Source organism: Salvelinus namaycush, chromosome 11 (genome assembly GCF_016432855.1).
Source record: "Salvelinus namaycush isolate Seneca chromosome 11, SaNama_1.0, whole genome shotgun sequence".
In the NCBI taxonomy this organism is placed as follows: Eukaryota; Metazoa; Chordata; class Actinopteri; order Salmoniformes; family Salmonidae; genus Salvelinus; species Salvelinus namaycush.
In genome coordinates, this window is record NC_052317.1 from 43233052 (window position 1) to 43245551 (window position 12500).

Genomic DNA, 12500 nt, shown 5'->3' on the forward strand with positions numbered 1-12500 from the left:
AAACAGAACACTAGTATGGGAGTCGGGGTGGGAGACCCTGTAGAGGACTGGAGAGAGAGAGGGGGGGGGGGGGAGAAACAGAGAGACAGAGGGAAACAGAGAGAGAGAGAGAGGGCGGGCGCGGGGGAGAAGCAGAGAGAAAGAGGGAAACAGAGAGCGTAACAGACAGAGAGAGAGAGAGAGAGAGAGAGAGAGAGAGAGAGAGAGAGAGAGAGAGAGAGAGAGAAGATGGCAGTTCCAGCGGTAAACTGTTCGGTAATGAGAACAGTCTGGCCTCTCAGACGCCATTTTGTAGGATGACTCTTAGAAGACATTTGGAAGCGTCTAGAATATCTTCCTGAGATGAAAACAGAACAGACGCTGTGAGTTGGGGTGGGAGACCCTGTAGAGGACTGGAGAGAGAGAGGGGGGGGAGACCCTGTAGAGGACTGGAGAGAGAGAGAGGGGGGGGGAGACCCTGTAGAGGACTGGAGAGAGAGAGGGGGGGGGGGAGACCCTGTAGAGGACTGGAGAGAGAGAGGGGGGGGGGAGACCCTGTAGAGGACTGGAGAGAGAGGGGGGGGGGGGAGACCCTGTAGAGGACTGGAGAGAGAGAGGGGGGGGGGGAGACCCTGTAGAGGACTGGAGAGAGAGAGGGGGGGGGGAGACCCTGTAGAGGACTGGAGAGAGAGAGGGGGGGGGGGGAGACCCTGTAGAGGACTGGAGAGAGAGGGGGGGGGGGGGGGGAGACCCTGTAGAGGACTGGAGAGAGAGGGGGGGGGGGGGGGAGACCCTGTAGAGGACTGGAATATTTCATAAAACACCAGGAGGAGGCAGAGAGAGAGGAAGAAACAGAGAGACAGGGGGAAACAGAGAGGGCAGTTCCAGCAGTAAGCTGTTCAGTAAGGAGAACTGGCCTCTCATATGTCATTTTGTAGGGTGACTCAGCGTCACCACGGCAACCTCGCTCTATCCCGCCATTTCCTGGTTCTGAAGCCCGTCTCCTCAGAGTACTACTACAGTTGAAGTCGGAAGTTTACATACACTTAGGTTGGAGTCATTAAAACTCATTTTCAACCACTCCACAAATTTCTTGTTAATTAACAAACTATAGTTTTCGCAAGTCGGTTAGGACATCTACTTTGTACATGACACAAGTAATTTTTCCAACAATTGTTTACAGACAGATTATTTCACTTATAATTCACTGTATCACAATTCCAGTGGGTCAGAAGTTTACATACACTAAGTTGACTGTGCCTTTAGAAGCTTCTGATAGGCTAATTGACATCCTTTGAGTCAATTGGAGGTGTACCTGTGGATGTATTTTAAGGCCTACCTTCAAACTCAGTGCCTCTTTGCTTGACATCATGGGAAAATCAAAAGAAATCAGCCAAGACCTCAGAAAAAGAATTGTAGACCTCCACAAGTCTGGTTCATCCTTGGGAGCAATTTCCAAATGCCTGAAGGAACCACATTCATCTGTACAAACAATAGTACACAAGTATAAACACCATGGGACCACGCAGCCGTCATACCACTCAGGAAGGTGACGCGTTCTGTCTCCTAGAGATGAACATACTTTGGTGCGAAAAGTGCAAATCAATCCCAGAACAACAGCAAAGGACCTTGTGAAGATGCTGGAGGAAACAGGTACAAAAGTATCTATATCCACAGTAAAACGAGTCCTATATCGACATAACGTGAAAGGCCGCTCAGCAAGGAAGAAGCCACTGCTCCAAAACCGCCATAAAAAAGCTAGACTACGGTTTGCAACTGCACATGGGGACAAAGATTGTACTTTTTGGAGAAAAGTCCTCTGGTCTGATGAAACAAAAATAAAACTGTTTGGCCATAATGACCATTGTTATGTTTGGAGGAAAAAGGGGGAGGCTTGCAAGCCAAAGAACACCATCCCAACTGTGAAGCACGGGGGGTGGCAGCATCATGTTGTGGGGGTGCTTTGCTGCAGGAGGGACTGGTGCACTTCACAAAATAGATGGCATCATGAAGGAGGAAAATGATGTGGATATATTGAAGCAACATCTCAAGACATCAGTCAGGAAGTTAAAGCTTGGTCGCAAATGGGTCTTCCAAATGGACAATGACCCCAAGTATACTTCCAAAGCTGTGGCAAAATGGCTTTAGGACAACAAAGTCAAGGTATTGGAGTGGCCATCACAAGCCCTGACCTCAATCCTATAGAAAATTTGTGGGCCGAACTGAAAAAGCATGTGCGAGCAAGGAGGCCTACAAACCTGACTCAGTTACACCAGCTCTGTCAGGAGGAATGGGCCAAAATTCACCCAACTTATTGTGGGAAGCTTGTGGAAGGCTACCCGAAACATTTGACCCAAGTTAAACAATTTAAAGGCAATGCTACCAAATACTAATTGAGTGTATTTAAACTTCTGACCCACTGGGAATGTGATGAAAGAAATAAAAGCAGAAATATATCATTCTCTCTACTATTATTCTGACATTTCACATTCTTAAAATAAAGTGGTGATCCTGACCTAAGACAGGGAATTTTTACTAGGACTAAATGTCAGGAATTGTGAAAAACTGAGTTTAAATGTATTTGGCTAAGGTTTATGTAAACTTCCGACTTCAACTGTATATTAGGAGTCTATAACACTTCATCAGGTTGTAAACTAACACTATAGGAGGAGATGAGATGATATACTGTACAATACATTATTTATCATTACTGTCATCTTCTGAGAATATATATACTGAATTGTACAAACATTGAGTCAATAAGCATTAATGTTACAACTGCGTTATATACTGTAAGCACAAAAAGCTTATTTCTCACAAATTATGTTCACACCTTTGTTTACATCCCTGTTAGTGAGCATTTCTCCTTTGCCAAAATAATCCATCCACCTGACAGGGCTGGCATATCAAGAAGTTGATTAAACAGCACGATCGTTACACAGGTGCACCTTGTGCTGGGGGACAATAAAAGACCACTGTAAAATGTGCAGTTTTGTCATACAACACAATTCCACAGATGTCTCAAGTTTTGAGGGAGCGTACAATTGGCATGCTGACTGCAGGAATGTCCACCTGAGCTGTTGCCAGAGAATTTAACGTTCATTTCTCTACCATAAGCCGCCTCCAACGTCATTTTAGAGAATTTGGCCAGTACGTCCAACTGGCCTCACAATGTAACCCCGCCAGCCCAGGACCTCCACATCTGGCTTCTTCCCCTGCAGGATCGTCTGAGGGGAGGGGAAGGGGTGCTCAGGAGTATTTCTGTCTGTAATAAAGCCCTTTTGTGGGGAAAAACCCATCATTCTGATTGGCTGGGCCTGGCTCCCCAGTGGGTGGGCTATATATATTGTACATCTATTTAACTGTTATCTATATATCCTGAACATCTATATAACATATGTTATCTATATAACTGTTATCTATATATATTGTACATCTATTTAACTGTTATCTCTATATTCTGTACATCTATATAACTGTTACCTATATTTATTGTACATCTATTTAACTGTTATCTATATAAACTCAGCAAAAAAAGAAACATCCTTTTTCAGGACCATGTCTTTCAAAGATAATTCGTAAAAATCCAAATAACTTCACAGATCTTCATTGTAATGGGTTTAAGCACTGTTTCCCATGCTTGTTCAATGAACCATAAACAATTAATGAACATGCACCTGTGGAACGGTCCTTAAGACACTGACAGCTTACAGACGGTAGGCAATTAAGGTCACAGTTATGAAAACTTAGGACACTAAAGAGGCATTTCTACTGACTCTGAAAAACACCAAAGAAAGATGCCCAGGTCCCTGCTCATCTGCATGCTGCAAGGAGGCATGAGGACTGCAGATGTGTCCCGGGCAATAAATTGCAATGTCCATACTGTGAGACGCCTAAGACCGCGCTAAAGGGAATCGGGACGGACAGCTGATCGTCCTCGCAGTGGCAAACCACGTGTAACAACACCTGCACAGGATCGGTACACTTGAACATCACACCTGCGGGACAGGTACAGGATGGCAACAACAACTGCCCGAGTTTCACCAGGAACGCACAATCCCTCCATCAGCTCTCAGACTGTCCGCAAAAGGCTGAGAGAGGCTGGACTGAGGGCTTGTAGGCCTGTTGTAAGGCAGGTCCTCACCAGACATCACCGGCAACAACGTCGCCTATGGGCACAAACCCACCGTCGCTGGACCAGACAGAACTGGCAAAAAGTGCTCTTCACTGACGAGTCGCGGTTTTGTCTCACCGGGGATGATGGTCGGATTCGCGTTTATCGTCGAAGGAATAAGCGTTACACCGAGGCCTGTACTCTGGAGCGGGATCGATTTGGAGGTGGAGGGTCCGTCATGGTCTGGGGCGGTGTGTCACAGCATCAGCGGACTGAGCTTGTTGTCATTGCAGGCAATCTCAGCGCTGTGTGTTACAGGGAAGACATCCTCCTCCCTCATGTGGTACCCTTCCTGCAGGCTCATCCTGACATGACCCTCCAGCATGACAATGCCACCAGCCATGCTGCTCGTTCTGTGCGTGATTTCCTGCAAGACAGGAATGTCAGTGTTCTGCCATGGCCAGCGAGGAGCCCGGATCTCAATCCCATTGGGCACGTCTGGGACCTGTTGGATCGGAGGGTGAGGGCTAGGGCCATTCCCCACAGAAATGTCCGGGAACTTGCAGGTGCCTTGGTGGAAGAGTGGGGTAACATCTCACAGCAAGAACTGGCAAATCTGGTGCAGTCCATGAGGAGGAGATGCATTGCAGTACTTATTGCAGCTGGTGGCCACGCCAGATACTGGCTGTTACTTTTGATTTTGACCCCCCCTTTGTTTAGGGACACATTATTCCACTTCTGTTAGTCACATGTCTGTGGCACTTGTTCAGTTTATGTCTCAGTTGTTGAATCTTGTTATGTTCATACAAATATTTACACATGTTAAGTTTGTTGAAAATAAATGCAGTTGACAGTGAGAGGACGTTTCTTTTTCTGCTGAGTTTATATTGAACAACTGTATAACTGTTATCTATATTTATTGAACATCTATATAACTGTTATCTATATAACTGTTATCTATATATTGAACATCTATATAACTGTTATCTATATAACTGTTATCTATATATTGAACATCTATATAACTGTTATCTATATAACTGTTATCTATATATTGAACATCTATATAACTGTTATCTATATAACTGTTATCTATATAACTGTTATCTATATATTGAACATCTATATAACTGTTATCTATATAACTGTTATCTATATATTGAACATCTATATAACTGTTATCTATTTAACTGTTATCTATATATTGAACAACTATATAACTGTTATCTATATAACTGTTATCTATATAACTGTTATCTATATATTGAACATCTATATAACTGTTATCTATATATTGAACATCTATATAACTGTTATCTATATAACTGTTATCTATATAACTGTTATCTATATATTGAACATCTATATAACTGTTATCTATATAACTGTTATCTATATATTGAACATCTATATAACTGTTATCTATATAACTGTTATCTATATAACTGTTATCTATATATTGAACATCTATATAACTGTTATCTATATAACTGTTATCTATATATTGAACATCTATATAACTGTTATCTATATAACTGTTATCTATATATTGAACATCTATATAACTGTTATCTATATTTATTGAACATCTATATAACTGTTATCTATATAACTATTATCTATATATTGAACATCTATATAACTGTTATCTATATAACTGTTATCTATATAACTGTTATCTATATAACTGTTATCTATATATTGAACATCTATATAACTGTTATCTATATAACTGTTATCTGTATATTGAACATCTGTATAACTGTTATCTATATAACTGTTATCTATATAACTGTTATCTATATATTGAACATCTATATAACTGTTATCTATATAACTGTTATCTATATATTGAACATCTATATAACTGTTATCTATATTTATTGAACATCTATATAACTGTTATCTATATAACTATTATCTATATATTGAACATCTATATAACTGTTATCTATATAACTGTTATCTATATAACTGTTATCTATATATTGAACATCTATATAACTGTTATCTATATAACTGTTATCTGTATATTGAACATCTATATAACTGTTATCTATATAACTGTTATCTATATAACTGTTATCTATATATTGAACATCTGTATAACTGTTATCTATATAACTTATCTATATATTGAACATCTATATAACTGTTATCTATATAACTGTTATCTATATATTGAACATCTATATAACTGTTATCTATATAACTGTTATCTATATAACTGTTATCTATATATTGAACATCTATATAACTGTTATCTATATTTATTGAACATCTATATAACTGTTATCTATATAACTATTATCTATATATTGAACATCTATATAACTGTTATCTATATAACTGTTATCTATATATTGAACATCTATATAACTGTTATCTATATAACTGTTATCTGTATATTGAACATCTGTATAACTGTTATCTATATAACTGTTATCTATATAACTGTTATCTATATATTGAACATCTATATAACTGTTATCTATATAACTGTTATCTATATATTGAACATCTATATAACTGTTATCTATATTTATTGAACATCTATATAACTGTTATCTACAGGAATGTGAGATTCTGGATATCATCATGAAGCTTTGCTGTAAGTCTGCCCCCCCCCCCCCCCCCCCCCCCCATATACACACACACACACACACACACACACACACACACACACACACACACACACACACACACACACACACACACACACACACACACACACACACACACACACACACACACACACACACACACACAGACAGAAACACAGACAGACTGGAATGCCTAACATGGTGTTTCTGTTTGATTTGTTTCCTACAGCGTGCTGTGGTGAGTCCATCCCATCATCTCATTGGCTTCTGAGTTTATCTTAAAGCTCTCCAATCACCATTATGCCCATACTCTGTCTGATGTCTGTCTAATGTCTGTCTAATGTCTGTCTGATGTCTGTCTAATGTCTAATGTCTGTCTAATGTCTGTCTAATGTCTGTCTAATATCTGTCTGTCTGTCTAATGTCTGTCTGATGTGTCTGTCTAATGTCTAATGTCTGTCTAATGTCTGTCTAATGTCTAATGTCTGTCTGTCTGTCTAATGTCTGTCTAATGTGTCTGTCTGATGTGTCTGTCTGATGTGTCTGTCTAATGTGTCTGTCTAATGTGTCTATCCATCTGTCTAATGTGTCTGTCTGTCTAATGTGTCTGTCTGTCTGTCTAATGTCTGTCTGTCTAATGTCTGTATGTCTGTCTGTCTAATGTGTCTGTCTCTCTAATGTGTCTGTCTAATGTCTGTCTGTCTAATGTGTCTGTCTGATGTGTCTGTCTAATGTCTGTCTGTCTAATGTGTCTGTCTCTCTAATGTGTCTGTCTAATGTGTCTGTCTAATGTCTGTCTGTCTGTCTAATGTCTGTCTAATGTCTGTCTGTCTAATGTGTCTGTCTAATGTCTGTCTGTCTAATGTCTGTCATGATGTAGAGTGTAAGTGTGGGCCGCTGGACCTGGCCTTCATCGTGGACAGTTCTGAGAGTATCGGCTCCACTAACTTCGCTCTAGCTAAAGACTTCATCATCACCGTCATAGACCGCCTTATTAAGGACCAGCAAGTCCATGTGAGTACTATTTTAAAAATATACTTTTACTCATACTTTATTTATAATAAACAAATCACATTACAGTCAAGAAGGATTTAAACATTTTAATTTTTTATTTTTATTTTTATTTGAACCTTTATTTAACTAGGCAAGTCAGTTAGGAACAAATTCTTATTTACAATGATGGCCAAACCCGGACGACGCTGGGCAAATTGTGCGCCGCCCTATGGGACTCATGAATAAAAAGGTTTGGGGTGTTCCAGGGGCGCAACTTTCACTGGGGACATGTCCCCCCCATATTCTGAAAGTGCATTGCTGGCCCCCCCACATTGAAATCTAAAATAAAGCAATTCGACAGTGTGCTTTAGGACCATGTGGACGCCTCCGAGCGCCCCCCCCCCCCACTTCTTGAACCAATGTTTCTCCCCTGGGGATTTCTATGCCTGACATTGAGACCAAAAAGCTTTTGTACATAATGTTGACTTTGTGGCTGTGGAATCTGACTTTGTGGCTGTGGAGTCTGATTTTGTGGCTGTGGAATATGATTTTGTCGCTGTGGAATATGATTATGTGACTGTGGATTTGTGGCTGTGGAATCTGACGTTGTGGCTGTGGAATCTAAATTTGTGACTGTGGAATCTGACTTTGTTGAATCTGATTTTGTGGCTGTGAAATTTGAATTTGTGGCTGTGGAATCTGACTTTGTGGCTGTGAAATTTGAATTTGTGGCTGTGGAATCTGACTTTGTGGCTGTGGAATCTAAATTTGTGACTGTTGAATCTGACTTTGTGGCTGTGGAATCTGACTTTGTGGCTGTGGAATCTGACTTTGTGACTGTTGAATCTGACTTTGTGGCTGTGGAATTTGAATTTGTGGCTGTTGAATCTGACTTTGTGGCTGTGGAGTCAGACTTTGTGACTGTGGAATCTGACTTTGTGACTGTGGAATCTGACTTTATGCCTATGGAAGCTAGTTAAACCCAGGCACTTTTTCTGCACGAGGTGGGCTATGGGATTCATATTTTTTGGTGTGATTACTAGAGTATGAAACACTTTGAAAATAGCTACGGCAGCAATTTATTTTGCTATACATTTTACTCATACATGTGCTCATACTTTCGCAGTTCGGAAAAACATCTTTAATTAGCTGCCCCCAGTAACCCTGTCTGTTCTGTCTTGTGTGTGTGTGTGTGTGTGTGTGTGTGTGTGTGTGTGTAGTTTGGTTTTAATGACTCCAGGGTGGGCGTGGTGCAGTACAGTGGGGATGGAGCCCAGGAGGCTGTCAGACTGGGAGACCCCAACATTAACACACTCACTGAGCTCAAACAGTAAGTACACACACACACACACACACACACTCACACACACACACACACACACACACACACTCACACACACGGACCCCAACATTAACACACTCACTGAGCTCAAACAGTAAGTACACACACACACACACACACACACACACACACACACACACACACACACACACACACACACACACACACACACACACACACACACACACAACTGTAGACACACACTCACTGAGTTCAAACCGTAAGTATACACACACTCAAACACACACACACACACACACACACACACACACACACACACACACACACACACACACACACACACACACACACACACACACACACACACACACACACACACACACAATCATTACCCTGTATGTTGTGTGTAGGGCGGTGCGGGACCTGCGCTGGCTGGCCGAGGCCACCTATACAGGGGAGGCTCTGCAGTACTTAACATACGTGCCTGTGTGTGTCTGTCGGTGTGTCGGTGTCTGTGTGTCTGTCCGTCTTTTCTGTCTGTGTGTGTGTCTGTGCCTGTCTCTGTGTGTGTCTCTGTGTAGGGCGGTGCGGGACCTGCGCTGGCTGGCCGAGGCCACCTATACAGGGGAGGCTCTGCAGTACTTAACATACGTGCCTGTGTGTGTCTGTCGGTGTGTCGGTGTCTGTGTGTCTGTCCGTCTTTTCTGTCTGTGTGTGTGTCTGTGCCTGTCTCTGTGTGTGTCTCTGTGTAGGGCGGTGCGGGACCTGCGCTGGCTGGCCGAGGCCACCTATACAGGGGAGGCTCTGCAGTACTTAACATACGTGCCTGTGTGTGTGTCTGTGCCTGTCTCTGTGTGTGTCTCTGTGTAGGGCGGTGCGGGACCTGCGCTGGCTGGCCGAGGCCACCTATACAGGGGAGGCTCTGCAGTTCTCTCTGACCAACATGATTGACCGTCTGCAGCAGGAGAACCGCGTGGTCCTAGTGCTCACCGACGGACGTTCTGATATCACCAGAGATAAAACACCGCTCAACACGCTCTGTGGGAAGGGCATCAAGGTAAGGTAACGTCAGTCCCATCAGCTTTAGTACGACCAGCAACATCATATCACAATGCACCGTCCATTACACACACACACACTAACCCTGCCCCCCTCTCTCTGTCAGGTGGGTGGTCTGGGAGTGAAGGACTACTCTGGCCGTCAGCCCAACCATGAACAGCTCAGTGATGTGGTCTGTAAGAGCGACCCTAAACCAGGCTTCTCCTTCGTACTGGAGAACTTCGCTGAGCTGCTGGATGACTCCTTTCTACAGAACCTCACCACACGCATCTGTGAAGGTACACACACACACACACACACACACACACACACACACACACACACACACACACACACACACACACACACACACACACACACACACACACACACACACACACACACACACACACACACACACACGCTAGTGAACCCTTTGGTGCTGATACAGACTCTGTAAAACATTGACTTGAAAATGTCCTATTCATTTTGGTTTCTCTATTTCCTTCCACAGATAAGAAGTGTCCCAACTACAAATGTCCCAGTAAGTCCACTGCTTGTTACCAAAAGTCCCAGTAAGTCAACTGCTTGTTACCAAATGTCCCAGTAAGTCCACTGCTTGTTACCAAATGTCCCAGTAAGTCAACTGCTTATTACCATGTGGTTCATCTCTGTCCTGATCTCTCCAGTCTCATTGTCTTCAGACATGTGCGTGGGTTAGAATTAGTGTCTGTAGTTTCTCTGTGGTTTCTCTGTGGTTTCTCCTGTGGTTTCTCTGTGGTTTCTCTGTGGTTTCTCCGTGGTTTCTCCGTGGTTTCTCTGTGGTTTCTCTGTGGTTTCTCCTATGGTTTCTCCTATGGTTTCTCTGTGGTTTCTCCTGTGGTTTTTCTGTGGTTTCTCTGTTGTTTCTCCTGTGGTTTCTCCTGTGGTTTCTCCTGTGGTTTCTCCTGTGGTTTCTCCTGTGGTTTCTCCTGTGGTTTCTCTGTGGTTTCTCCTGTGGTTTCTCTGTGGTTTCTCCTGTGGTTTCTCCTGTGGTTTTTCTGTGGTTTCTCCTGTGGTTTCTCCTGTGGTTTCTCCTGTGGTTTCTCCTGTGGTTTTTCTGTGGTTTCTCCTATGGTTTCTCTGTGGTTTCTCTGTGGTTTCTCCTGTGGTTTCTCTGTGGTTTCTCCTGTGGTTTCTCTTTGGTTACTCTGTGGTTTCTTTGTGGTTTCTCTGTGGTTTCTCCTATGGTTTCTCTGTGGTTTCTCTGTGGTTTCTCCTGTGGTTTCTCCTGTGGTTTCTCCTGTGGTTTCTCTGTGGTTTCTCTGTGGTTTCTCCTATGGTTTCTCCTATGGTTTCTCTGTGGTTTCTCCTGTGGTTTCTCCTGTGGTTTTTCTGTGGTTTCTCTGTGGTTTCTCCTGTGGTTTCTCCTGTGGTTTCTCCTGTGGTTTCTCCTGTGGTTTTTCTGTGGTTTCTCCTGTGGTTTCTCTGTGGTTTCTCCTGTGGTTTCTCCTGTGGTTTCTCTGTGGTTTCTCCTGTGGTTTCTCCTGTGGTTTCTCTGTGGTTTCTCTGTGGTTTCTCTGTGGTTTCTCCTGTGGTTTCTCTGTGGTTTCTCCTGTGGTTTCTCCGTGGTTTCTCCTGTGGTTTCTCTTTGTAATCTTGTTCTGGGAGGACATTGTGTTGTCATAGGTTATTGTCTTCATGTTGTTTCTCCTGTTGTTTCTGTCCTCCTTTCTCCAGTCTCGTTCTCAGCGGACACAGACATCGTGTTGATGATGGACAGTTCAGCCAGTGTGGGACAGAGGAACTTTGACTCCAGCAAGACCTTCGTCAAGCGTCTGGCTGAGCGCTTCCTGTCTGCCGAGAGGTCCGGCCGTACTGCCGTGCGTGTCGGCGTGGGCCAGTACAGCCGCGAACGCCGCATGGAGGCGGTGCTGACCTCTAACCTCACCCTGCTGACCAGTAAGATTGAGGCCGCCACCTTCCAGAATGATGGGACTGACGTTACCAAGGCGATGGCCTTCGCCATGGAGCAATTCCAGACGCCAGGGGGCGGGAACAGGAAGAGGAAGCTGGTGCTGTTCTCTGACGGGAGATCTCAGGGCATTACCGAGGCGATGCTGGAGAAGCGCGTGCGGCTGGTGTCAGAGGCGGGAGTGGAGCTGTACGTTATCACCGTGGGCCACCAGGTGAGCGAGGCCAACCTGCGCTCGCTGGTCAGCAGGGGGAGGAGTTACGACGTCACCTACGCCCAGCGCCACCTGTTCCGCGTCCCAGACTACCCGTCTCTGCTGCGTGGCGTGTTCTACCAGACCGTGTCCCGCAGGGTCTCGCAGGCCTGAGTTCAGGGACAAGGGCTAGGACCACATGCTTTAGAGTTTAGTCTCCCTCATTATGAATATCCATTCATATTTCATCACTCATTTACTGTGTTTTAGTTGGGTTTTTATGTCCGATAATGACAGAAGACGATTGTGTGTCAGACTGTGTA

General features: G+C 43.6%; 1 pseudogene; it reads left to right on the plus strand.

Annotated features, from left to right (window-relative positions):
• The window catches only part of LOC120055430, a 70875-nt pseudogene that overhangs the window by 57484 nt on the left and 891 nt on the right, over window positions 1-12500 (plus strand).